The sequence below is a fragment of the Sinohyriopsis cumingii genome, chromosome 8 (genome assembly GCF_028554795.1).
Source record: "Sinohyriopsis cumingii isolate HCF-2022 chromosome 8, ASM2855479v2, whole genome shotgun sequence".
NCBI lineage: Eukaryota > Metazoa > Mollusca > Bivalvia > Unionida > Unionidae > Sinohyriopsis > Sinohyriopsis cumingii.
In genome coordinates, this window is record NC_142968.1 from 1,810,057 (window position 1) to 1,836,918 (window position 26,862).

The following is a 26,862-nucleotide window of genomic DNA, read 5'->3' on the forward strand; positions in this document are numbered from 1 at the left end:
GCTAGATTTGTATATTTGGGTGTCATCAGCGTACAATTGGTGAGACACTGGATGATGATCTATGACACTTGAGAGCGACTGAGTGTACAGAATGAAGAGAACCGGTCCAAGAACAGGTCCAAGAACAGACCCATGTGGAACACCACAACCTAGATCAACTGGGCTAGAGTGTATTCCATTTGCAGATACAATTTGTGTCCTGTTGACTAAGTATTACTTGAACCACAGTAAGGCTGTATCATGAATGCCAAATACATGCTGGAGATGGTGAAGTAATATATCATGGTCTATTGTTTCAAATGCTGCAGACAATCCAACGCAGAGAGAATGTCATTAACTACTTTCAGAAGAGTAGTTTCAGTACTGTGGCAAGGGCGATATGCAGATTGTACATTGCTAAAAAGACCGTTTGAATTTAGATGAGATACAAGCTGGGATAGAACAACCTTTTCTAAGATTTTTTAATGTCCATGGGAGATTAGAAACTGGGCGGTAGTTCTTTAAATCGTTATGGTCTAGTGTTGGTTTCTTCAGCAGAGGCTTTACAATGGCAGTTTTGAAAAATGATGGGAATTCCCCAGATGAGAGAGAGGTATTAATAACATCAGTTAGTGAAGGCAATACTGGATCTAAGCACTCAAGCAGCAGTGATGTTGGAATTGGATCAAGTTCACATGACTTTGGTGCACTCTTCATCACGATTGTACGTACGAAATCCACAGAGACAGGTTCAAATGCTGCTAATGGTTGCCGCTCAAATTCTGTATCCCAACTGTATCGTGACGACGAGTCAATTGAAATTGTGGTGTCAAACGTATCTCTAATGGTTTGTACTTTGTCACGGAAGAAATTTGCAAACATGTCCGGAAGGTCGACTGGAGAGAATGTTGTTGGAAGTGGTGTAGATTGGTTCCTTGACATTAGCTTGTTAGTAATCTCGAAGAGCTCTTTGCAGCTGGAACTTTCCATGATCTTAGTAGTGTAGTGGGCTGATTTTGCTGCATGGACTATATTTTTGACATTCTTCTTAGCGGCTTCATAGATTTGCTTATGAATAGTGAGTCTGGTGGAAAGCCGCTTTGGCAATAAGCAGCTCTCAGCTTTACGACGGGCTCTTTTAGCAGTACGAAGCTGGTCCCTAACACTGCTATACCATGGAGAACACTTTTGAACTGATACTCTGCACTTGGTAGCTGGGGCATGTTTGTCAAGCAATGAACACAGGCAGTTATCGAGTTGTTCTGCGGTAGGAGGTAAGCAAGTTGTTAGGTTAGCGTGGATGTCGTGCATTAGTTTGGTTCTATTTACCATACGGAGGTTTCTCTTAGTAGCAGATAAAGGTGGAGGGTTAGGGACGTTATGCTCATTGGCCTAGCTGTGATGCAATATACGTTATGCTCATTGACGTAGCCGTGACGACAATATACGTTATGCTCATTGACCTAGCCGTGATGCCATAAATGTTATGCCCATTGACCTAGCTATGATGCCATAAATGTTATGCTCATTGACCTAGCTGTGACACCAATATACGTTATGCTCATTGATTTAGCCGTGACGACAATATACGTTATGCTCATTGACCTAGCCGTGATGCCATAAATGTTATGCTCATTGACCTAGCCGTGATGCCATAAATGGTATGCTCATTGACCTAGCCGTGATGCCATAAATGATATGCTCATTGGCCTAGCCGTGATGCCATAAATGTTATGCTTATTGACCTAGCCGTGACGACAATATACGTTATGCTCATTGACCTAGCCGTGATGCCATAAATGTTATGCTCATTGACCTAGCCGTGATGCAGAATATATATATATATATATATATATATATATATATATATATATATATATATATATATATATATATATATATATATATATATATATATATATATATATTGTAACAGATGGGGGTATGGGCTAACTTGTGTAAAGATAATAATAAATTTAAAGAAATGCTCACAGTCGGGACCTTTTTAGTTTTGACTACGAAATTTTGATAAGATGCTTAATAAAGGAAATATGACTAAACATGAATGTATGTATTTGATTAAATGTAACATATGCAATACACAAATGCTATAATATGCTGGCCTACATAACCTTATTCATCATGGAATGGATGACCCACGGAGTAAGTACTTTGAAAGTTAGCCCTTAATTCTTAGTGTGGTGGAAGATAGCTGCTTTATTTAATATGACACGATATTACTTTTACATTAAGCCTGGATCAGTAGCAGTGAATTGAATTGATTCCTATTGGTGTTCTATATATGTAAGTCCAGTCTACTTTTGAGAAAAATTTTTTTTTAAATTCGTAGACTTGTTTTATTGTTATAACTATCAATGAGCTTCTTAATGTCATTCAGTAAAGTTGTAAGCATAACTACCTTCAATACAGTTTTTAATTAAAAAATTTTTTAGTGGAGATATGTAGATAGAGGCGATAATGTTGACAGCTATGTGCTGAATTTCGAATTTCGCTCTTATTTATACTCGTCGGAAAATAGTCATGTGACGTAATTTGAACCAATCATTGCTTGTCCGGGACGCCGAACAGTTTTTATGGTGCTGAACAGATAGACTACCACCAGCGATACAAACTGAGGGTACAATTTAACTACGTATTATGTCGTGACCGTCAAACGTCAAAGTATTTTAAGTCGTCACCAAGACTGCTAAGCTTGGGTAAAGAGTACATAACTAGCAGTGAACGCTGATAACACTGAAAATATATTGACCAGCATAAAAATGAAGAATACAATCTTAAATATTCAAAATATACTTATACTTGTACAAAAGATGGCCAGCATATACAATTAGCAAGTAAAATTTAATCAAAATGTAAACTTTACAAATTTACTCTGTGGAACCGGTCATGTGATCTAGCGTCTTCCATCTTGCCTGCAGATGTATTTTCATGATATCAGCTGTTGGAGTCACCGAGCTTTGTGCTATTCAAATGATGATTTGAATGGGAATTTAAGTGCGATAAACATATTCTAAGTGTGAAAATTCACAGAAAAAAGATTCCAGAAGGTTTTGTGAGTATTTAACGATGTGCGAGTTTGAACTCGATGACATTTGTTACCACATGACCGGCAATCATACTTGACAAACAACATGAATGATTTAATATAGATATCAAGGTAAGTCGCGATCTATACATTTCTAATACATTACAATGTTCAAATTCATTCTTTCAACAGTTCATATATTCATTGACACGAACAACAAGTTTAATTTATGACATACAAATATCACCGTCCCCATCCATCATATTAGAGCTTTAGAGCCCCCAGGTCTATATATATATATATATATATATATATATATATATATATATATATATATATATATATATCATACGGCGACTAACAGTCATTTCAAGTGCACTTGACCCATTAAGGAATCACCTGTCTCAGGGATTGCTTAAGATAAATGCAATAACTGACAACGAACAGTGCGCAACTAGTATCTAACTAGCATGAGCGCATTCGACTTTTAATGAGTCTTTTTCAAAGGCAAATGCAAAACATAGAGAAGACAAACAAATAAAACATAAAAACGGTTATGTTTGCAAAACCTTACATGGTTGTTTCTACAGGAATTAAACCTTTACATTTATTATGTTTCTTCAGCTAGTTTATTTCAACCTGTTGTGGATACTGGAAAATGTTAATTTTCCTTTATAGTCAAGCTTTCTACTGTGTCAAGATCCTAGTATAGGATAAGATAATCTAAAATACATTCAAAGATGAACTCACAGCGAAGTTCTTGTCATGGATTATCCGGCATTTTGTTTGAGAAGCTAGACTGTAAATAAAGAACCGTGCAATGGTGACAGATTTCACTTCCGGATCAACATACACAAGACAACCACACAGTAGTGGTCATATTTTAATGAATAATCAATTACCTTTAAATAAATTCAAAGAATGCCTAAATTGATCTCTTGTATCACCGTCGAAATGAGATTGAAAGAAATGTTCTAAAACTTGGACAGGGATTACATTCATGGGAACTGAATCGTAAGCAATAATTTTGATCTGGTTGCAGAGAGGAGTAATGTGCGCCATTATAAGATAGTAGACAAAAATTGACAAATTCTATTTTAACAAATTTCAATAAACTGACTGGGAAATGTATGGATCTTTGGGACTTCATTATTTTAGTCATTCACCCTGAAAGCGATAGGACTCAGAATAGTCTTGGTTTTGAGTTCGTGCACTGTGGCATATTTATATTGTCTCAAGTAAAACACACTCTCCACTTTGGTACTCAATGAAAACGCCTTTACTGGACTTTGTAATAAAAGGATTTATCAGTACTCAATGAAAACGCCTTTACGGGGCTTTGTAATAAAAGGATTTATCAGTACTCCATGAAAATGCCTTTACGGGGCTTTGTAATAAAAGGATTTATCAGTACTCAATGAAAACGCCTTTACGGGACTTTGTAATAAAATGATTTATCAGTACTCAGTGAAAACGCCTTTACGGGGCTTTGTAATAAAAGGATTTATCAGTACTCAGTGAAAACGCCTTTACGGGACTTTGTAATAAAATGATTTATCAGTACTCAGTGAAAACGCCTTTACGGGGCTTTGTAATAAAAGGATTTATCAGTAGTCAATGAAAACTCCTTTATGGGGACTTATTTAGCATTAGTCCACAAGAGTTGAAGAAGGAAACTCTTTGTTCGACCTTTATTGTTCACTTAGTAAATTTGTTTCGTTGCTTGTTTGAATAAATGATTGATTGGTGTGAATCGCTGGGGCTTTTATTTTTCGTTGTTTCGGTTGTTTCCTTTATATTATCTCCACCAGATGGAAGGAATTTGCTGGATCAGCCTGAAATTTCACAGAACAATAAACTTCTGTTGCCACAAATAAAGACACAACGTAGCACACATTTGATCGATAAACATCCCTCTAACTACTGGTATTTATAAGAGCCATAACATGCCTGAATGAATAGGTAAACGTCGGATGGGCTTCTTATTTTTTCAAAATATGTTTATAGTTATTCGGATTTCGCCCAGATTCCAGAACACTTTTATCATATGTTCACGCTTGTTCTTGGGTTTCCTCGCCCTAACAAATCGAGTTGATCTCGTAATAATAATAATAATAATAATATAAACAACAACAACAACAACAACAATAATAATAATAATAATAATAATAATAATAATAATAAATTCATAACGGATCAACGCTCGGCATGTGTCGCAATCTTTGTTCTTATCTAGTCTACTCCCACGTCACAGGTGGTGTGGATTCTCAATCCAAGATTGTTTTGGTTCATGCTGGTTTTCGAACGTCATTGGCATAAGGCGAAGAGAACTACAGAAACGTTGTACTCGGGTCAACAATTGTTATTCTATCTCGCCCGGACACCACAGTGTGAAGATCTAACTCCTCTGTCTGACTCGCAGAATATTGAACAGTTAAATGCTTGCTTTTTAGAGGCATAACGGAAACTACAAACGTGTATAAATCATAAAAATCCAAACGAATAAAAGGAATCATTCGCTGAATAATAGCAAACATGCTCTTTCTGTGTGTGTTTGGTAGAATAGATAGAGACGCTCTAAACCCATACACAACATAACAGCCTAACATCAAGTAGTCAAGTGGCAGCCAGTTGGAACTTATCCAGGTGCTGTTGATTCAACTAAGCGACATCTATGTGGTAATCGTTTTTATAGTATCAAAATATAGGGCAAAAACTTTGAATAACCCCTTCAAATTCACCGAACAATAATTCAGTACTATGCCAAAAGACAAATTTTAAGAATCGACTTAACATCAAACTTATCTGGACGTTCAATGACTGGAGAAAACTGAAGTTGCTGGGCAGTCAAGGAACAACAAATGAAGTACAAAGAAACAACGAATATATAATGGACAAAAGGTATAAACAAGAGATTAAAGCATAAAGCACACACACACGCGTACACACACGACGTATCATCTTTCCTGGCTCAAAAAATTATAAATGCATCATGGGAGAGACGGATGCTGTTAGTTACAAAATTGGGCAGTCTTCTGTGACCAGTACTATGCTCTTACAATTCTTTTGGGGATGGAGGAGTGACTGGGATCCCCTTGGAGGTGGAATTTTCTTCAACACTGAGAACTGAATGCCACATCTAATAATCCGTAGGATGTGGACAATTTGGAAGCTATTTTATTTTCCAGCAAAAAGCCTACATGATTTTAAAAAAAATACGTCTATCCCACAATCTTCTAGACCACTCCGAGAAAATCGTCCATATATGTGCCACAAAATATCCACTCAATCTAATGAATTCCTTATTCTTTATTTATTCCTCAACGATTACGCAAGTCATATTCCGACTTGAAGTGCCTCTTAAAAATGAAGGCTATGTATGTAATATTCTGACTCGAAGCGCTTGATGCGAATGTACTGTCTGCAAGTCATATTCCATATAGAAGTGCCTAATAAAATGTGTTCTGTACTGTGCCGTGTAAATCTGACGTTTATCTTCATTTTCGAGTCCAAATAAGTACAACATCCAATAATTATTTGTATGCATGGCAATTTACTTAAACGTTGTTAGTCTGACTAATTTTTCCCTGCAGACATTTGTCACGTGACAGTTTAGTTATGATCGCTTCTTTCCTGCTATCTTGTTTATAACGTCATCTGTGTCGGAGCGACTGGTCACAGCACAACTCGCGGCTATTGTAGAGACGAGACAAGAAATGATAAGTTGATATAAAATGACAACAGTGACGAACATAACAATTAGTTATTTTAACATGAATAATTTTTTTGTCTTAGTTTTAAATTTTATTTTATTGTTTTCTGCTTAGCTTTCTTAATCGAAAGGATGTAACAAATTTGATGGAACATTTTAAGTTGGTTCCAAAAAGTTTTAAAACTGTTAACTTCAAAAATAATTAAGTAATACACCGTTGAAAACTTTCTCTACGTTCTGCCATGGTTCTCTTTGGTTTTTCTGGATGACAGGGTCAACTGAAGACCTCATTCCTCCTCTAAACTCTTTCTTTGGTATGATATTTAAAATTAACCCAGTGGCTGCAACCCTGAACACAACATTGTGCACAACTGACGAATTTAATGTAATCATTGTGTGTATTGGTATATACCGTCCTCTACAAACTCAGTATTCCGATTCACTGATTGTGCAATAATATTATTGGCATGATGCCAAGTTTATAGCAGATGGATTAAAGGGGGTAGATTCTACATTGACCCTGCATGTTATCTCACAGATAGACTGAAGGGGTCAATTCCTCATTGGACTGCGTGTTATCTCACAGATAGACCGATGGGGTCAATTCCTCATTGGCTTTGCATATTACCTCACAGATAGACTGAAGGGGTCAATTCCTCATTGGATCTGCGTGTTATCTCACAGATAGACTGAAGAGGTCAATTCCTCATTGGTTCTGCATGTTATCTCACAGATAAACTGAAGGGGTCAATTCCTCATTGGCTGTGCGTGTTATCTCACAGATAGGCTGAAGGGGTCAATTCCTCATTGGCTCTGCATGTTATCTCACAGATAGAATAAAGGGGTAGATTCTACATTGGCCCTGCATGTTATCTCACAGATAGACTGAAGGGGTCTATTCCTCATTGGCTCTGCATGTTATCTCACAGATGGATTGAAGGTGTAGATTCCACATTGGCTCTGCATGTTATCTCACAGATAGACTGAAGGGGTCTATTCCTCATTGGCTCTGCATGTTATCTCACAGATGGATTGAAGGGGTAGATTCCACATTGGTTCAGCATGTTATCTCGCAGGTGGATTGAAGGGGTAGATTTCACATTGGCTCTGCATGTTATCTCACAGATGGATTGAAGGGGTAGATTTCACATTGGCTCTGTATGTTATCTCACAGATAGATTGAAGGGGTCAATTCCACATTGTCTGTGCATGTTATCTCACAGATGGATTGAAGGGGTAGGTTCCATACTGGTTCAGCATGTTATCTCGCAGGTGGATTGAAGGGGTAGATTTCACATTGGCTCTGCATGTTATCTCACAGATGGATTGAAGGGGTAGATTCCACATTAGCTCTGCGTGTTATATCACAGATAGATTGAAGGGGTCAATTCCACATTGGTTCTGCGTGTTATCTCACAGATGACATGCATAGAACCAGGTGATGATGTAATTTCGCGAAAGAGTTTCGCTCCTTCGTTTTGGTAAAGCTTTTGAAACGGTCCGAAACAGTGCAGTGATTGCAGGACATGACGAGTGTAAATGGTAATGCGAAAAGAATGACATTATGTTGTTTTGCCTAATCAAGAATGACCTTATGTTGATTTGCCCAATCAGTGATTGCCTAAGATACATGTGGTCAGTGCCCGTCATATAACAGTGGCGGTGGCTGGAATGGATCACGTCCTTGAAACGTTCCTCTCAAATATTTCCTGAATACATGGACACTGGACCATCCAGTCTCACTAACAGTACCAGACCCCCACTCCCACCCCCTGTTGCAACCTCCAGTAATTCATTTCTCATTCGCTTTTCTGGAATACGAAAAAAACTGTAATAGATGTACGAAAGAATTTGCAGCCGATAAAACAGTTACGCTGTGTGGCATTCCACTGACAATTACGACAGTCTTGGAGTTTTTGTCGGCGACTACAAAATGAGGGGTTTGGTTGTCGGAAATGCCCTTCTCTTCGACATTATGAATGTATTTTGGGTTCTCCTTCAGTTTATAAGTGGTCATAATTTTTCCCAGGACGTAGATTTGGGACAATGATTGCGAGAAACTTGGGCTTTTTAATGGTTCAATTAGGTAAAAACTGGTAAATTAGGTCAAAACGCTCAAATCTGACGAGCTGGAGAGATCGTAAAGTGAACTGGAGATATTGTAGGGTGAACTGGTATGACGAGATGGGGAGATCGTAAAGTGAACTGGAGATATTGTGGGGTGAATTGGTAGGACGAGATGGGGAGGGTGAGCAGGTGAAGACAAGCTGGAGTAATCAATTATTAGTTCTATCGAGGAATTACATTATAGATAATTCTATCAGGAAACTGTAAAATAATATCTTCATAAAATATCAAATAATTGCCTTCTCTGAGGCCAGGTAAAATTCACTGACTTTATTGTTCCATATAAGTACATTTGGAAATCATATATGGGTGACTCAAACCAGTGGTAAACAGGAAAAAAATTATATAATCTCAGGCAACCATATTTATTTTATATAAGTGTAAAGTTGTTTCGGTAACACTATACAACCTTGCAGCCATTTTAACTAGCATCTGTTTTGTCATTAACATATGTGTGTCATTTTTTTTAAAGCTTCTTGGTCATAACACCGATAGTGTCGATGAAGTTTTAAACCATTCTGAAAATCAAGCAAAACTGAGTGTAATGCACTTATGACAGGGTTAGAAAATGTAATGCTTATTTCATTTCATTAACAGGCTTCAGTTGGTAAAAAAAACTGCGAAGTCGGCAGGGATAATATGTCACCTGATTTTATTAATTTGACAGACGACAACAATTCAAGTTGTATCAAGGGTTTAAATTCATTGGCATTATGGATAAATAAAGGTATTGTGAATGATTATGAATGTGTATTAGGAAATTTTATGGGACTGTTTTTGGTCATCGTTATGGATAACACGTATATTTATGGCATTTAATCAAACTCAAAGCATTTTTCTACTTGCAGAAAGCGGGAAACTACCATCAACAAAACGTCTGCAAATTGCGTCAACAGCTGCGAGTTATCACGTGACGTTATTTTACACCCCACCATTGTAATCGTTTTATCTTTCAATGGCCATTGAGTACAGTTTGATAGCTATGCCAACGCTATTTTTGGCGGCTGCGACAATTTCCGAATAAACACGTATTCGCGATTGTAACCGTAACTAAATTATTTTTTCTAGTGCCACTGTTTTCTTCGTGATTCATTTCGCAGCTGTTGTTCTACTTGGATCATTGTTTCGCGTCGGTAACTTTGAGGGTCCATTTCAGTTTTTCGAATAATGCTGTCATTGTGAACTATAACTGCTCGACAATCTGGTCTTGTTCGGATGCAATACACACACGCACTTCTAACCAATTACCTTTCTTCACTGGCACAATCGCAGTGCAATCGTAAAAAAATATATTACGCCCTTGGTATATGTGAGCAACGATTATTTTTGTTTTCTTCCAAGAAATGTTACATGGATAAGTGCTTTCTTACTGAATAATAGTCAGTTAGTATCTCTTCTTAGTTGAATTAATGTTTGTTCAACAAAATCAACAGATAATTTTGGGGGGTTGATTTGTCGGTAAATTATACGTCATCGCTGGAGAAACAATATCTAGGTGTAGTCTGCGACTGAGTGTTTTTGCGTGCTAATGTAACGATTCCAAGCTGTCTTCGAGTTTGTATTGATACTTCAGGGTCGTTTGACCAATTGATTTCAGTTTGGACCTTGACAAGATTATAACTGTGCGTAAACGACGGACTGATGAGGCAGTTCTCACGCAAATATTAGTCAACTGGCATCATAAAATCTCTATGAACCCCTGTCAGCAGATCAATCACGTCATCTGAATATTCTGCAATATTGTCTTTGCCTGGCTGTTCATGTTTCATCAGGTATATGTAATAATAAATCTTAAACACAAAACACCAAAGACGGTTAAGTGCTGTTCCGGATAGATGTTGAGTCCTCCAAACTGAACTTCGTCTCTGGCAAGCAGCAACCTACTGCATATGTAACAGATGCTGAAACATTGTCGCCGCTAGCACGAGATGGAATAATATCTGTCCGGTCATCACTTCCCAGCAGTGCTATTGTACTCCACCAGCGTTTAGTTCGAATTAGATGAACAAATATGATCCCGACTCGCGCACCTTTAATTTGAAAGGTGTACGTCTATCTAAGCCATTTGCGGCACTAGTGAAAACAAGTCGGCCATTTGTAACGCGCTCACTTTTGTCGTTCCTTCCATCGTAAATATTCCTTTAACAACGTTCCATGAAGCCACTACGCGTTATAGTGAGAGCAGGACTTATATAATCAGCGCGTTATAGTGAGAGCAGGACTGATACAATCATCGCGGTCTTTACACCTAGATATTGTCTGTCAGACGGGTAGCATTGTCGACGTAATATTTCATAAATTCCACCGATACACTCGTCTGATAAACTCGTCCTCAGTTATTTAGGCCAGGTATTTCACGATTCGCATGCGGTTTAAAAGCAATTTGGTTGATGTCAATGTTAGACGTTTGCAGTTTTCCAGATCGTTGTTGAGAATTTACAAATACGTTTGGCGTGGGCGCCAAGAACAACCCAGTTGGTAATCTCTGTCAAATCGACTTTAGTAGTAAACTAAGTAAAATCGACATCGGCATAGCGTCAGATCGCTGTACTTGCGCGTCCCTGTTTCAGTTGCATCCTTTAAATGACATTAGTGTCGAAACCAGATTAAAGATGCCAGTCATCGACGCAAGGTCATTTCGTATCAAGATACATCGGGAATGTCTGACTGACCCTGTCATCGCCAGTAAATAAAAACGGGTCAATCGATATTTTATTTGAAGTGTTACAAGCTGAATTTCAACAACTATATGTTTGAGAAAAATGGCCTCAACAGAGTCTTGCCGGAGAGAATCACAACAATGCATCTATGCTCTGGGCAACCATCAACTTCTCTCCACCCTTTCTGGTTAACGATGTCTAGCTGCTCTACAGAAACGTAATAATTCAGGTACAACATAGTAAAAGTCCTTCTGAGAAATCTGCAAGCCTGTATCAACGTCTAGGTCCGTGTATTTCTACAGCTGATGATACACACGCACGACATAATTATTGTCGAAGTTAGGTAAAATGTCCTGGGTAGATTAATGGAGGTCATTTAACCACAATGATATTTCAGACACTGTCACTTATGCAAATAGCATTGGACCTTTCAGCTTGTTAACAAGATTGTCTCTCATTTAAAATGGCTCAAACACGTAATGCGGTGTACTGATACCTTATTGGGCGTTTAATTGGCATAGGAAATTTTTGCGGATGACGCTTTGCACTAATTCTGTGGTTATTGTGAAGAAAGAGATCATACATGTTCCGCCAGACTGCAAAATGATGCCAACTTGTGCCCGTGGCTACTAACGGATTCATTGGAGGCATCCAAAGCGGTAGTTTGAGTAACTCGACTCTGCCATCGTCGGCATCAGCAACATGCCATATTGCATGGTTTTTGTTACCTTTCCTAGTTATGTCCACGTATTTGACTACGAAAATAACCCTACGAACGACTCTGCACTGCGCAAATATGTGAGAGAGAAATCGTGCAGGAAAATCCATCGCCTGTTAATCTGGGGTCGATTCAGAGCGAATTAAAGGTTAAAATCGGGATTGTTTCCGGTGGCCGCGTTAGTGTTGTCGGCTCAACGATACATTTGATATAATCAAGATGAAATTTCGTAAAACATAGACCTGACGTAATCATCGTTGTAATGGGTGAGTCCCGAAATCGTCGTAACTACGTCATTGTTGACCAAAACAGGTTTTTATTTCCTTTCCCTTGATGAGATAACTTGCTCTATTTAACAGTGCCATTATGCTGTTGTTAACAAATCTGACGTTATTGGTGGAGTCGTATGCAACACTGCTGTCTGTGCGTACAAGTTTTCCTTGGACATCCAAGAATATAAAACAATGAAGAAAATATTGAAATATCGAAACACGCCAGGAACCATAAGTTTTATTAGCCCTCACTCGTCAGGCACCATAAGCTCTATTAGCTCTCACTCGTCAGGCACCCTAAGTTCTGTTAGCCCTCACTCGTCAGGCACCCTAAGTTATGTTAGCCCTCACTCGTCAGACACCATAGCCTCGTACGTGTAAAGCTGGTAATCTTGAACGCCTTGATCTCACAGCACAGGCGTTTCCATGTCCCATGGGGGATGGAATACATATTTGCATTGAGCCATCGTTTATACAGTATCGACTTGGTCTAATAACTCTTTGCAAAGCTCACCATTCCGAATCCGCTCCCAATAACCAGATTTTCAACCAATAATCCGTATTGGCTTGTGTCAGTCATTGATTAGCGGCTTCATTGGTAATTTATCTAACTGGGGATGATATTACTGCTATCGATGGAAAAGTAAATTCTCGTGGAAGCGCAACCACCATAATAAATGACCATGAATCGACTGGACGACGTAGCAGCGCATTTGATGTTGTTGTTGTTATTATTATTATTATTATTATTATTATTATTATTATTGTGTGCAGTGTGTGCTCGGCCATTTAACAACGTCATCATCAGCATGGTGCAGAGCCTGCAGTCCACCGGGGAACTTTGTCAGTGAACAGTTGTTCACAATGTGTGACATGGTCTGTAGGGCTCCACAGCAACAGAAAGAGTTAATGGTCTACCCCCATCAGACAAGTTTGACTGCACAACGACCCTGTCCTTTACGAAAGCGGTTCAGTGTGGTCCATAGATGACGCGGAAGGTTGACTCCAGGAGGGCAGAAAGATGGCTAAGCTGCGAGGAAGTGGTTTACAACATCTGTTGAAGACCACTCGATACTCCATGCCGAATTAGCTGTCATTATCCTCCGGCAACGAACCTAACAAAATTGGGCGTCTCGAATTCAAGCGGACTGATGGATGTGAGGTGATGTCCATTGTACAGTGGACCTTTGTCACTGGCATGGATCTTTTCAAACTCTTTTGTGATTGCTTCCTGGCGACGCAGACGTGGATCAGGAATGTTGCTGAGTACCGGCAGACATGGTAAAGGAGTAGGACTTAGTGTTCGAGATATTATGCGCATTGTTGTGTTGAGCTGGACATCAATTAACTAGGTGGGATGATCGAGCCCAGAAAGGAGCGCAGTACTCGGCTGTCGAATAGCAGAGGGCCAGTGCTGATGTCTAGAGTGTCTGAGCACTAGGACCCCAGGCTGAGCCAGCCTATTTGCGGAGTAGGTTGTTTCGAGTGCTAAGTCTTGCTGAATTTTTCTTCAGGTGGTTGTAGAATGTTAGTGATCTGTCCAGAGTCACACCAAGGTATGTTGGTGTCCGGTCATGTTTTATTTGCTGTCCATTGAGGAGGATGCAAATCTCACGGTTCGCATTTGCATTGATACGGTGGAAGACGCTGTCTTTGCTGCGCTTGGCTGTAGACGCAATTGCTTCGTTATGCCGCCTTCGTTTCATCTCCACACATGCACGATGTGGTATATGAACCAGGGGGAGATAAACTAGATGATAGGTTAGAATTTCACGGAATCTGTGATGCGACGTACAGAATGTCTGTGTTATAGTAAATCTAAACTTGTAAAGCGAACTTTTGTAAACAACCGGCTTGCCCTTTCCAGGGTCATATAATTCTGCTTCCAGGCATGCATACAATTTCCTTCAAGTCCGTCTCAGCCGAAATAATCTCAGATGGCCCATCACCGAGCATTAAGCCAAATCGAATGCGACCAGACTTTCAGATGGCCCATCACCGAGTATTAAGCCAAATCGAATGCGACCAGACTTTGCATTGGACTATTTTATACATCTCAGCAATTCCGTTGGACTGGAAATGGTCTCAAAAGATTTATCCCATTCGCTGAGCTGCATTGTTTCTCTGGCTTTGCACATTAGTTCGTATACCTCATGAAAGTGAGGTGTGGATGTCATTGTTATATTACTTGCTTAAGACATTTTCCTAATTGATCTGCCCTTTGCAGTGATGTTCACTGTTTTGGATGGTATGATATCTTTGCTGTCTTCACCTGTCTTCGCTGTGTGACGGTCAATGTCAGCAACTTGAATGTTTCTAACACGAGATCATACAATGACCTTTCACTCTTAGTATTATATTCTTCGCCATGTTTTCCACGCGCCTGCTTCAACATGATCGCTAATCCAGGTAATTTTTCCACGTGCCCTGAAATCTTTATACAGCCTCTTTTTAACCTCTTTGACCAAATAATATGACGCATTCAATCTATACAACCGTTTAATCTTTTCTAAGACGATATAAATGCACAATTGGTCTGGTAATTTAATTCCCGCTTTAGATAGAGGCTCGAATTCTTTCATAGTATTGTATGCGTCAAATTGTGTGGAATCATATGGCATTAAAACATATCCCACTGCAATTCTCTACCAGCCAATCACGTATCAAGCTTCGGGCATATATGTCACATTGAGTAGTATCGTAATAAGCACGTGTCAAGGTTCCCCAGTCCGTGAACCCTCTACATAACTTCCGCACAGAATCACGCGCGTTTGAGTAGCAAAGCTCCCACGCAGATGCTCTCTTGCTTAAAAAAAAATCCTCAGAGAAGAAAAGTTATGGGGAACTTGAAGGGGTTCTGGGCTGGGCGTTGTGGTACTTAAGCACGTTCTCATACGCCTCAGCATGATACACCGGTTAAAAACAAGGTTACAAGCGTGAAATGTAACAATACTGCGAATGAATGCAATATTTTCTTTATATTTGAAATAGGTCTGTAAGGTCTCGTGCTTATAGTTCATTTATTTCATGTTTGATATAACGATATTGTATGGGTGGTTAGGTGGGGGAGTGTTTATTAAGGTGAAAGATTTAATGGAAAGAATTCAGAGTGAGATGGGTTCTTACTGAAATGTTATTATATTGACAGAGATTATACATGTCCGTGTGATTTTATATAATGCAACAAGTGTCATATTTTCTAAGGAACGATGATAGCAAGGCTGTGCTTAAGGAAAAGCACATCGGTAATTTATTTTATACATCCTTGACCTTCGTCTCGATTATGTTATTAGCGTTTACAGGGATAAATCAATTTATCTATGTCAAATAAAACTAGTTGTATATTGTGATGACAACTGCAGTTTATATTCTAAAACTATTTAAGTTCTTAATTTAGCACAGTGAATATCTTTTATATTTTGTGTCTTTTTTAACGTTAGACATGAGAGTCCCAGTACTTCGTAATACGTGAGTGACTCTTATATAAAATTTACACTTTGGTCACACAAGAGAATAATTATACTTAGATCATTATCCGTCGCATAATTTACTGCACCTACAAGATTGTTGTATCCACTGAAGCTGAGAAAATTAAACATATAAATCTACTAAAATATAGCATTCTGTGTGTGTGTGTGTATTTGTGTGTGTATGTGAGAGAGAGAGAGAGTGTGTGTATCTGTATGAGTGTGTGTATGTGTATTTGTGTGAGTGTGATAGAGAGTGTGCATGTTTGTAAGTGTGTGTATGTGAGTGTGAGTGTGTGTGTATGTATGTGTGTGTGAATATGTATGTTTGTGTGTGTATGTGTGTGTGTGAGAGAGAGAGTGTGTGTGTATGTGTGTGAGGGAGAGTGTGTGTGTGTGTGTGTGTGTGAAACGCAAATTTAAGTCCACTCAATCATGAAATATACGCGACAATAGCCTATTCTAAGGTAAGGGGGTATTAACAGCGATTATCTAGTTATAAAGTTGCATATGTCTAACGCGAACAGTGAGTTCCAAACTACGTGCAAACTCCAAATCACACACACACACACACACACAACGAAATCAAGGGATGTTTTTGCAACTGCAATTTCTCTAATTACAAACCGTGTCTCTCACTTACAATTTACTTGTCCGAAGAACCATGCATTGGAGTATAAAATTTTTATGGTTTTTACCCGTTTCAGTGACACGCTTGTATCAGATGCCAATTGTAACGTGTAAGAAATATAGCGGAGACGTGTACTGTCTTGCGTACAAGAAGGACAGGGACGAGTAACTATGGCAACTCACTCTTCCCCGGGACTAGTGCTTGGGAAATGTTTTCCTGAACCCTGAATACGCTCATCAAGTTTCATAATTCGATCGTGATCAGTGTCTTAGAAATGAATACTGAATACAACCTTTAATTAAGGGAGCTGCTGTATCTCATTTGGTAGAGCGTAAGACGAGTAATCCATCAGTGGCAGGTTTGATACCCGCCAAGATCAGCACGAGTCGGATGCTTTTGTGTTTTCGCTGAGAAAGACAAGGCACGTAGATCCCACTTCATCCGCATGAAATAGCCACCAATGTGCTAAATATGAGGTTAAAACCAACAAAACTAAAAAAAAAAACATACGAGTCACCGTAACTTACTCCTGAAGTAAGGCGTGCATCAGTATTCATACGGGTACAATGAATATAGTCATGAGCTAAACGCACTGTCTTACTCTGAATGGAGTCAGGTACTTTTAATGACTCTTACTGTGAATGGAGTCAGGTACATTTAATGACTCTTACTCTGAATGGAGTCAGGTACTTTTAATGACTCTTACTGTGAATGGAGTCAGGTACATTTAATGACTCTTACTGTGAATGGAGTCAGGTACATTTAATGACTCTTACTGTGAATGGAGTCAGGTACTTTTGATGACTCTTACTGTGAATGGAGTCAGGTACATTTGATGACTCTTACTGAATGGAGTCAGGTACATTTAATGACTCTTACTGTGAATGGAATCAGGTACATTTAATGACTCTTACTGTGAATGGAGTCAGGTACATTTAATGACTCTTACTGTGAATGGAGTCAGGTACATTTAATGACTCTTACTGTGAATGGAGTCAGGTACTTTTGATGACTCTTACTGTAAATGGAGTCAGGTACATTTGATGACTCTTACTGAATGGAGTCAGGTACATTTAATGACTCTTATTGTGAATGGAGTCAGGTACATTTAATGACTCTTACTGTGAATGGAGTCAGGTACATTTAATGACTCTTACTGTGAATGGAGTCAGGTACTTTGAAAGACTCTTACTGTGAATGGAGTCAGGTACTTTGAATGACTCTTACTGTGAATGGAATCAGGTACATTTAATGACTCTTACTTTGAATGGAGTCAGGTACTTTTAATGACTCTTACTGTGAATGGAGTCATGTACATTTTATGACTCTTACTGTGAATGGAGTCAGGTACATTTAATGACTCTTACTGTGAATGGAGTCAGGTACATTTAATGACTCTTACTATGAATGGAGTCAGGTACTTTGAAAGACTCTTACTGTAAATACAGTCATTTAATTACTTCCTTTTCTTCCCAACATCATACAATCTTTGCAATAATAAATCTGGTTATTTAATAGAAGTATTATGTGAGGACGCGAATAAAATATTGCATGAAACAGGGATTTTACTGTGTTGTGAAATCAATCCAAACTTTAAATTGTTCTCTTCTTTCACGCTTATAATTTAAGTTCTTTTAAATAAAGAAAAACACCCACACACCACCCAAAAATAAAAATAATAATTTATAAGGATGTGCTTAGAACGAACCAAAAGGAGATTATGTCACGTATTACTTATCGGCTGTTTCGCCAGTACAGTACATAATCCATAAACTTAGTATACCAGATGGGCAAGAAAAGTACCTCAGTGCAACCACAAGTTATTTTTTTGTTACTTATGTAAATGATAAAGGTAAATACTTGCATCAAATGTTCTGAACATATGGGCCAGAGTGACCTAGATTTTAGGAAGTTGACCTGCATGTAAATGTAGTTAATATTAAATGCAAGATGAAAAAGTACATGTTTTGTCGTGAATCGACTTTGTTCCACGTCTATGTCGATAGCCCTTGGCTACAGTAGATGTTTTACATGTTCGTTTATATTGAACGAATTTGATCAATGGCCCTAGCTTAGTGGTTTTGCCTGTGGTGACTTTAAACAAATGTAACGAAGGTACATAGGAAAGTGTATCGGGTCCCTTGACCATCCAAAGCTGGTCACTGCGACATCCTTTATTCGATGGGATTACCTTTAAAAGAGAGCGTACTATTTAGCAAAAACTGGTTAGCATTAATCTGTGGTCTCTTGGAATTTCACACATGCCGTTTTAGGGTTAGGGTTAGGGATGGAATTTCACACATGCCGTTTAACACAGTCTAATGTATCTATTATCTATTCACCTAAGAGTGAATGTTGTACTTTGTAAAATCAATTATGATCCAGTCTAATTACAGTATGCTTGAAAATAAATTTTAATCACGTGTCGCCCTAATTTTAGCTGATATCATGATTATGAAATTTTTTAAAATGTTTTTCATTAGTCGACCACCCAAAAATCCCACTAAAGTGTCCGATGTTTTGATGCAGACACTATAAAATCTGCCTGACTTAAAAAGTATAACCAAAGAACAGATGTAATCAATATATTTAGATTATTGTTACATTTTTGTTAGATCACTCCTTTTTTAAATTTTAAAACTGCTGTTTTGCACGATTCCGCTATCCTACATATTCCATAGAATTTTCCCGGACATTTTGTGAGCGAAAATGAACTCGTGGAATTATGGTAATGGGCCTAGTGGTACTAATACGACAGTCGCAGTTTCCGATGATAGAGTTTCAATATTTTCATGTTCATTTCTTCTTATTATACGAATTTCGATCTAGAATTAGATATATGGACGAATAATGAGAAACTGTTTTAACTGGTTATTTCTTTTTAATTGCGGCATTTATTGCTTAATTTTGCTACTATAATTTCTAGCACTGAAACATGGAGGGTTTAGTTATTGAAAATACCATGAATATGACAGTCAACTTTATTGTATTTATTTATTTTATTTTTTTTTAAATATTTTGTTTGTTGCTTCTGCCAATTTCCTTGATAATTTCCTTTAAATGCGGATTTTACTTCGTAGCAGTGGTTAAAAGCAGTTTATGGGGTTTTTTTGTGCAAATTATGCACGCCCGCCCTGCTTTTCTGCTCTTCCCATTAAGTTCGATAAGAAAAAGTGCTATTTTGTTTTTAATTAAAGTTTACCCACTGCTGTATACGTTATTATGAAAATTGTTTAGAATAGGTGAAAAGTAGTTTTATAGCAGCCAGGTATATAATCCCGCTCCTCTAAAATCATTTTAAACAATAGACCATAATGTCTTTTACAAGCGACTCAGAGACTCGTTGAATAACAATGTACACGAATTTTTAGCAATTCAACTTTTGATCAATAATATATGTTCGTATGTGTATATATAGTATACAGAAAAAAAGAATTATGCATGCATGTACATAACGCTGTATACATCTACAATGCAGATATGATCAAATGACCGACCTGTTCAAACGTTACTCACATGAAAACGTGGCATAACTTTATGGTCCTGTCATAACAGGTCAAATATTTCGAAGCACAATGTCTTTGAGAAATATATGATAAATGTATGATAAATGTCTATGTGTCATGGCGAAATCCGTCTAGATGTTTGACTATCAGCAAAGCTGCTTCATTATTCAACAAGTAGGTACTTGATTTATAACTACCTTATAATTCACTCAAAACACAACTTTGAATCGATTAGCACTCCATTTGAAAAAGAAAGACGATCGATTGACAGCTGGTGTAAGACAGGTGGAGTGGAGACTGGCTTTTCGTCAGCAAGTGACTCTGCAACTCGAATTTTCGGTACTTTCGTTGACAGCATCATCATTTTCATAATCTTGTATCCGTCATTTTTTATTGATTCCGTTTTCACTTCATTGATACCTACTGAAACAACAATCGCATTGAAGCAACTATTTATGTCATTAACAATACCTATTATCTATGTCCGTTTTCCTGTCTGTACTTCTTAAGCATAATGATAGGTGTGTTCGTGTCGTGCAGTACATGCCGTACCTTAACACTGATACAGGGCACACAAAGGAACAATATATTTGAAAATAAGTTTTATATATCATCATAGATCATTGCTTTGCCACCCACGAACAGTTCAGTCACAAAGGACATTCCATCTTCATTGACGTAAGACATTCGTCGTACTGAAGATGTATTGTGTGAACTGAGGCTATAATTCGAGTTTTAGTCCCAGGTAAATTCTAGTCCCAGGTATTTGTTACCTTGGGGTTTGCTTGTACCATGCACCGAATTTTGTTTCCGCCAACAAATTTTGCAGAATGGTTAATTACATGGAGATTATATGTCAGAAAATATAGTTTCATATTTAATAACTTACTTGATGTTCGCTTCTTGCCACCGATGATGATGATGATGAAATAGATGATGATGATGATGATGATGACGATAACCAGGACAATGATGACGATGATTATGATGATGATGATGATGAGTATTATTATTGTTGTTGTTGTTATTGTTGTTGTTGTTTTGATGAACAGCACATCAGAAAGAATATAGTCCTTTGATGTAGTCATTATTTCCCCATCTACACCGTTTTTTACACCTAGATGCGAAATAAATGAACAAGGAGAAAAGCAACAGCCGGGGTTTTTGAGATGTAATACACTTCATTGTAATTTCTTGATGCCCTCAGATACTGTAAACTGTCAACAAACAAAATATATAAATAAACCGACACAGCTTTTATTTACCATACTTGTGGACAGAGAAGGCTTGTGAGAGAAGATAGTAATCCCAGACAGGTTGATCCAAATGACACTCGGGAACGATAACAACCCTGATTCTGTGTAATTATTTCACATTTTATGATTCTGTCTAATTATTTAGCATTTGATATAGCGTCTGAATCAATCAAACCTAATGAAAGAATCCTCACCGCCCGATTTACCTTACATGTTATCTTCGTATTCATTTAAAGAATCCTCACCGCCCGATTTACCTTAGATGTTATCTTCGTATTCATTTTAAGGAATCCTCACCGCCCCATTTACCTTACATGTTATCTTCGTATTCATTTTAAGGAATCCTCACCGCCCCATTTACCTTACATGTTATCTTCGTATTCATTTTAAGGAATCCTCACCGCCCGATTTACCTTATATGTTATCTTCGTATTCATTTAAAGAATCCTCACTGCCCGATTTACCTTACATGTTATCTTCGCATTCATTTTAAGGAATCCTCACGCCCGATTTACCTTATATGTTATCTTCGTATTCATTTTAAGGAATCCTCACGCCCGATTTACCTTATATGTTATCTTCGCATTCATTTTAAGGAATCCTCACCGCCCGATTTACCTTATATGTTATCTTCGTATTCATTTTAAGGAATCCTCACCGCCCGATTTACCTTATATGTTATCTTCGTATTCATTTAAAGAATCCTCACTGCCCGATTTACCTTACATGTTATCTTCGCATTCATTTTAAGGAATCCTCACCGCCCGATTTACCTTATATGTTATCTTCGTATTCATTTAAAGAATCCTCACCGCCCGATTTACCTTACATGTTATCTTCGTTTTCATTTAAAGAATCCTCACCGCCCGATTTACCTTACATGTTATCTTCGTTTTCATTTAAAGAATCCTCACCGCCCGATTTACCTTACATGTTATCTTCGCATTCATTTTAAGGAATCCTCACCGCCCGATTTACCTTATATGTTATCTTCGTATTCATTTAAAGAATCCTCACCGCCCGATTTACCTTACATGTTATCTTCGCATTCATTTTAAGGAATCCTCACCGCCCGATTTACCTTATATGTTATCTTCGTATTCATTTAAAGAATCCTCACCGCCCGATTTACCTTACATGTTATCTTCGTTTTCAATTTAAAGAATCCTCACTGCCCGATTTACCTTAGATGTTATCTTCGTATTCATTTTAAAGAATCCTCACCGCCCGATTTACCTTACATGTTATCTTCGTATTCATTTTAAAGAATCCTCACCGCCCGATTTACCTTACATGTTATCTTCGTATTCATTTTAAAGAATCCTCACCGCCCGATTTACCTTATATGTTATCTTCGTATTCATTTTAAAGAACATTTCCAAATGATCTGAATATATGTTCACGTTTACGTGAAAATAAAAGATAACAATTTGTAGCCGGAGTCCAGGAAACAAAACTTGATACAAATATAAGGAACTGGTCATTATTAATTTTGTTTTTACAAATCAGAGAAGAACATCGTTTTGAATCTATTTGGTAGATGGATTTTGTTTCTCAAATAAATTTCCATGAACCATCTTGGATAAATTTTAAGACCAGAATTGCACGGAGATGGGTGTGTAAGCCCTACCTGAACCTAACTCTCACTCACTATCAACAGGCAAAGATAGCCATTGGTCACTGCTTCTAGCATTCGAGATCAAATAAATATCAATGACCAGCAGGGTACCTTATTTCATGCTGCTATTTACCTGACTGTATATTATATATGCTAGAGGTCCCGAATGTGAAATTGTGTTTATTGAGATAGGGATATATTTTGTTTGTGATTCCGAAGTAACATTTTAATCGTTTTAAATTACACCAATTGAAGGTCAGTTTTCCTTTTTTAACATATTGGCATAATTTTTAAACAATTTGTGTTTGAAAAAAATCTACAAAAGGTATAAAAATCTAAATCTGGTTCGTTATTTATTATTAAATAGTACAAATTAGTAACATGATTACATATTTAATATATGTATAGTATACCAGTATCAATTCCATTCCTATATTACGATACCAAAGGAGCAAAGTGGTTAATTAATAAGATATGTCGTTAATTGATGCAGACGAAGTTCAGTCAGCTCTAAGGTTGCACTGACATCGCGTTTTTTTATTATTATAACTGGCATCCATGATAAATTACATCAGTACGTTTTCATAGCGTGATGTAAAGATACATGTATAATTTAAAACGTGATTCATGATAAGAAAAAGAATCGCTAGAATAATCTTTAAAAAAATAAGGGATTTCTGGCGACATTCAGAATTGTAAGCCAATTAAAATGAACGGAAGATGAGTCTCTCTAGTCTTTAAAATGTAGCACTACTCCAATCGAGTCAACAAGCTGTTATTGTCCTACTCCAATCGAGTCAACAAGCTGTTATTGTCCTACTCCAATCGAGTCAACAAGCTGTTATTGTCCTACTCCAATCGAGTCAACAAGCTGTTATTGTCCTACTCTAATCGAGTCCATAAGCTGTTACTGACCTACCCCAATCGAGTCCATAAGCTGTTACTGACCTACCCCAATCGAGTCCATAAGCTGTTACTGACCTACCCCAATCGAGTCCATAAGCTGTTAATGTCCTACTCTAAACGAGTCCATGAGCTGTTATTGTCCTGCTCTAATTGAGTCAATGAACTGTTATTGTCCTGCTCTAATTGAGTCCATGATCTGTTATTGTCCTGCTCTAATTGAGTCCATGAACTGTTATTGTCCTGCTCTAATTGAGTCAATGAACTGTTATTGTCCTGCTCTAATTGAGTCCATGATCTGTTATTGTCCTGCTCTAATCGAGTCCATGATATGTTATTGTCCTGCTCTGAGTCCATGAACTGTTATTGTCCTGCTCTAATTGAGTCCATGATCTGTTATTGTCCTGTTCTAATTGAGTCCATGAACTGTTATTGTCCTGCTCTAATTGAGTCAATGAACTGTTATTGTCCTGCTCTAACTGAGTCCATGAACTGTTATTGTCCCGCTCTAAATGAGTCCATGATCTGTTATTTTCCAGCTCTAATTGAGTCCATGATCTGTTATTGTCCTGCTCTAATCGAGTCCATGAACTGTTATTGTCCTGCTCTAATTGAGTCCATGATCTGTTATTATCCTGCTCTAATCGAGTCCATGATCTGTTATTGTCCTGCTCTAATTGAATCAATAAGATGTTACTGCCCTGCTCTAATCGAGTCCATGATCTGATTTTGCATTGCTCTAATAGAATCCGCGAGCTGTTTGTTATTGCACTACTCCAAAGTAAATGTCATACAGGTCACGTAGGGGTGAGAAACTGACTATTTCAATAATAAGTGTCATTTGTTAGAATTTGATTTCACATAACTTTAAATGACAATTATTCACTTTAGCTGGATCCCCAGAATTCGATGTTGCTTTGTAAGGTCATTATTTACACGCACCGAGAAATACTAAAGCAAAATCAGGGCTAAATTATATGGACACTTTTTGGGAAGAGGTTAACCTAACGGTTAATCCGAGTTTCCTCTGAGCATTCCCGCGCTATTTTTTATATTTGGACATTTATGTTGGGTACAAGGTCAGAGTTGTTTGCCTACTGAAAAGCTGGAATTCGCTGACACGGTTCGGTGTCAGCATAGGGTAGCCGCAAACTAGTCGGTCTAGCAAACTTGAAGGACCTTATATCAAGCTATATCTACATGAAATCGATAGCATTCATGAAAAATGCATATTTGTAGTCGTAAATAGCCACGGGGTGTTGAAGGGACGGAATGATGTGAAACACGTGCACGAATTGGGTGCCCGGTACCTTCAGTGCGACACAAGGAACACATATTAAATGTTTGGGGTGGGTGGGTGTGAGATTTGGATTTTTAACGTAGCTTTAACAATTTTTCAGTCATATCGCAACGATGGCTGTAATGTGGCAGTTAACAGCGATGTGTAGAACTAGTGCATCATACCGCAGACATGCAGCATGATGTCCCACCCAATCACATTATCCTGACACCAGGCTGACCAGTCCTAACACAAACATTCTTAATGTTGAGCGCCAAGCGAGGCAGCTATTAATACCATTTTTGTAAGTCTTTGGTATGACTCGGTTGGGGATCGAACCCACGACCTCCCGCGTCCGAGGCGGACGCCCTAACCACTAGACCAATGGAGCGGTTATTAAATGTTGGTCTGCGGGACTGGTTAACATCAGTTTAGAGAAAAGGAATACACATGTATACTTAAATAATGCTTATTGACAGTTGTTGTACCACGTAGTGCCATGCATGGTTCAGATTTTTGACAGATCTGATACATTTTTCTTTTATATCTAACCTAAGTAGAGTACATACAAGTTTGAGTGATGATTGTCATGGAAGCGCAAGCAGTCGAAACCTCTGCAACTCTCGTATTAGAATTTACAATTCCCGTGTCATATGAGACTAACTCTCGACATAACGCGGTGAAGTATATAAATTGATGAATACAAAACACTGTTTTCTGCAATAAATGTGTAATTTTCTTGACATGTTAGTATTACCTTGGCAATAGCCAAATACGTCCAGAATAGTATATTACCATGGCAATAGCCAAATACGTCCAGAATAGTTTCCCGTACAGAAGAACTCATAAAAGAATCTCATTTTGTGGTTTAGACATTTTCCGCCTAGACAAATCGACTACCAAAAATAAATTGAAAAGAAAAAAAGTGACATGACACCGCTTCTTTCAATTGTCTGGTAATGGCTAAATATCCTTCCTAAAATAATGACCGCATACGTAATAAGACTGGATAAAACTTCTAATAATAGTAACAACGGTGAGTCACTTTGGCTCACTATCTTCAGGATACAGAGGTGGAAGTTTGTAATCCAAACTCGAGCAAGCTACTTTTCTGTACCAGTCACCTGTGATAACGGCATTATTATAGACTTGCTTATCTACAGTCTTGGCAGTTTCTCGTTGATCCTTGATATGTCGTTCTGTGAATAGACTTTTGTTGTTGTTTTTGGGTTTAACGCCAATTTTCAGCGCAAGATATGATCTGCATTGTGGCCAGTACAACTGTTGGAGGAAGAGCCCCGGAGAAAAAGAAAGGAAAAAAAAAAGAAAAAAAAAAAACACCGAACCGCAGGAAGCTCCTGGCAGACTTTCTCACATAACCACATTGACCGAGCCCGAGACTCAGATCCACGTTGACAGGGACGAGAGAGATGGCAGTGATCGATAAAGGCAAGCGCTTTAGACCACTCGGGCCCCTCAAGGCCCCAGACTTTAGATAGCATCGACGGTTTGAGAAATGTTTAGATTTTAGTGTTTAAACTGAATTTGTTTCTAGTTTCCTTGATGCTTCCCGATAAGGTCACTAGCAGACGATGTTCTGCCCATTTTACCTGGACGAATGGCAACCTAGCAGTTTCTCGACCACCAAAACTGGGCATTCTGAACAAGGTACACTGAAGCAAAATCAG

General features: G+C 38.0%; 1 long non-coding RNA gene across 1 annotated transcript in view; it reads left to right on the top strand.

Annotated features, from left to right (window-relative positions):
• The first annotated feature begins 2,930 nt into the window (after positions 1-2,930).
• Positions 2,931-26,862, top strand: part of LOC149792856 (uncharacterized) — a 32,808-nt gene continuing 8,876 nt past the window's right edge. Inside the window, exon 1 of the long non-coding RNA XR_016422527.1 lies at positions 2,931-3,157. This is a non-coding gene — a long non-coding RNA (uncharacterized LOC149792856). The remainder of the gene's footprint in view (positions 3,158-26,862) is intronic.